Below are 3,140 nucleotides of genomic sequence, written 5' to 3'. Positions count from 1 at the left end.
AAAAAAAAAAAAAAATTAATTAAAAGAAAAATAAGGAGGCCTAACAATTCACAGTAAATAAACCATGTATGTTTCATGGACATTTAAATTAATGAAGTCACTTGGCTTATTCTGTCCTGTCACTGACTCAGGCAGAGAGACAGGTGTCTTATTACTACTTGTCCTGCTCTGCTGGCCAGGACCCTGTACAGCAGAGGTCCCCAACCTTTTCGGCACTCAGAAGCCATTTCACGAAAGATGATTTTTCCATAGACAGGTGTGCAGGTGCTGGTTTGGGGATGATTCAAGTGCATTACATTTGTCCTGTACTTTATTTCGACTGTTATGTTGTGATAAATAAGGAAATAATTATACAATTCACCGCAGAATCAGTGGGAGCCCTGAGCTTGTTTTCCTGCGACGAGAGAGTCCCAGTGCTCACATCTGAATGGGCTCTCTCCACGTGGCACTGGATGATTCCTGGACTGTTCCTCACGTGGATGTCACCGGTTACCCCTTCCAAGACAACAGCAGGGACCAAACCTCAGCTGGAACTCACCTGGAGAAGCCATAGCCCAGGACACCCCCCAAGGAAAGCCTGAGCTTTCTCAAGCAGGACTTGAGGACCCCCCTCCTCCCAGGAAAGCCTGAGTTATTCTTTTTCATTTGCCCATCATCCTTTTCTTTCTTTCTTTCTTTTTTTTTTTTTTTTTTTTGTGTGTGTGTGTGTGTGTTTTTGGCCAGGGCTAGGTTTGAACCTGCCACCTCTGGCATACAGGGCTGGTGCCTTACTCCTTTAAGCCACAGGTGCTGCCCCACCCATCATCCTTTTCATCAGTCAGGGACTCAAGTACTAAACCAGAACTGACAGGAAGGATCTAAGGTAGTGAGAAAAGGGGCTTGAACAAAGAAAAAGGTTTAAAATTTAATAAGAAATGTATCTTTGTTGAAGGGTGGGCTTCCTATTGAGAGAGGGCTGAGGGTTGGAGGCAAAGAGTGTGTTTAGATTAAAACAGGCCAGACTAGCAAATTATCGGAAATAAACCAACACAGTTAAATAAACATGCATTAGGTACTCAGTATATGTCTGAACCATTTATAATATCTGTGGAATACTTTAATATTTCTTTTCCTGACCAGTGCGGTCGCTTACGCCTGTAATCCTTACTTGTCACCCTCAGTAGAGTGCTCTGGTGTCACAGCTTGCAGCAATTCCAAACTCTTGGGCTCATGTGGCTCTCTTGTCTCAACCTCCTAAATAGGTGGGACTACAGGCACCTGCCACAACAGCCAGGTATTTTTGGAGGTAGGGTCTCACTCTTGCTCAGGCTGGTCTTGAACCTGTACACTCAAGCAATCCACCCACCTCGGCCTCCAAGAGTGCTAGGATTACAGGCATGCGACACCATGCCCAGCCAGGTAGATTTCTTGAGCTCAGGAGTTCGAGACCAGCCTGAGCAAGAGTCAGACCTCCATCTCTACTAAAAATAGAAAAAACTACCTGGGCACATTGGTGAGCACCTATAGTCTCAGCTACTGGGCAGGCTGAGGCAGGAGGATCGCTTGGCTTGTGTCCATGAGTAAGAGCTATGACACCACAGCACTCCACCCAGGGGATGGAGTGAGACTCTGTTTCAAAAAAAAAAATTCTTTTTCTAAAATCAGACACCTGAAGTTCAGACACTGACATATTTAGAAACTGGTAGTTGCGTTTATTTTCTGTTGCCCCTTTAGTTTTCATCAACCGTATTTTCTCCCAATGTCCCCTTGGCTATACCATGGGAAGCAAGGAGGGGCTTAGCTGGGGGCAGGGATGTGCTCTGTGGCCTGTGGTGATGCCGGTAGCTAGAATCCAAACTTGGGGAACATTCAAGATACTGTCATCTGGAGGGTGCTGGAGGCGGGGAGGGGGAGGATGGGACACCAAGCCTTCTCATCTGCCTCTTTTCTCCTTTCTGTTCAATCTCTGGGGCACTTGGCAGATTCATAGTTGGAGGGTTGTGTTAATCTGGGAGCTCAGTCTTCCACCCACCATTGCTTTCTAGGACTTGCATGAGGAATTCTTTATGGAGAAGTCTTGGTCCATAAAAGGATTATGGCAAAAGTGGAGGAGAAAAGGAAGAAAAGAACTTCTTGGAGAAGCAGCTTCTCCCCTAGAGGAAGAGAGGATTGTGAGGGCAACTGAATTAACTCCAGGTTAAAGGGAACTGAGACAGCAAGGGAGACTTAGGCCCTCCAGCCAGTGACACCTTATTTTCCAAATTTCTGTACCAAGACCTGGTCACCTTGAGCATCAATCTAGAAAAGACTGAGTCACTCCAGTACATGAGGTCTTTAGAACAGGTTTCTGGCAGGAATCAGAAATCCTTTGGCAGGGAGAGTCAGAAAAGCAGGTGCTAGTCAGTGGGTGATGACTCAGTTCTGGCTTTGCCAAGTTAGCTTTTTGGAGCCTCAGTTTACTTATTTGAAAAATGGGGAGATACAGAGCAAGTTTGGGCAACAAATTAAAATTTATATCTCTTTCTAGCAAGGTGACCCTGAGACATTGGCACTCTATGCAGAGTGACAGAGTCAGACTTTGTCTTAAGAAAAAAAAGTCAGCAACATAGATAATAGAATGGATTTGAGCTTTCAATTACCCTAAGCCTCAAAGTCCTCATGCGTCAAATGAGGGAGAATGACTATTATCTATCTGAAAGAGTTAATAAGAATTAAATATGATAGCACATGAGTGTTAAGACAGTGCCTAGCACATGTTGTTCAATAAATGTCAGCAATATGGCTGGGCATGGTGGCTCAGGCCTGCAATCCCAGCACTCTGGGAGGCCGAGATGGGTGGATTGGCTGAGCTCATGACTTTGAGACCATCCTGAGCAAGAGCAGACCTCGCTAACTAGCTGGGTGTTATGGCAGGCACTGGTAGTCCCAGCTACTTGGGAGGCTGAGGCAAGAGGATCACCTGAGTCTAAGACTTTGGGGTTGCTGTGAGCTATGATGGAACCATGGCACTTATGCAGGGTAACAGAGTCAGACTCTGTCTTAAGAAAAAAAAGTCGGCTCGGCGCCTATAGCTCAACCGGCTAAGGCGCCAGCCACGTACACCTAAGGTGGCGGGTTCGAATCCCCTGGAGGTTGCTGTGAGCTGTGACGCCACAGCACTC

The sequence above is a fragment of the Otolemur garnettii genome, unplaced genomic scaffold (assembly GCF_000181295.1).
Source record: "Otolemur garnettii isolate 467f Iridium unplaced genomic scaffold, OtoGar3 scaffold00019, whole genome shotgun sequence".
Taxonomy (NCBI): domain Eukaryota; kingdom Metazoa; phylum Chordata; class Mammalia; order Primates; family Galagidae; genus Otolemur; species Otolemur garnettii.
The sequence above is the reverse complement of the archived record's forward strand: the minus strand, read 5'-3'. Positions refer to the sequence as shown.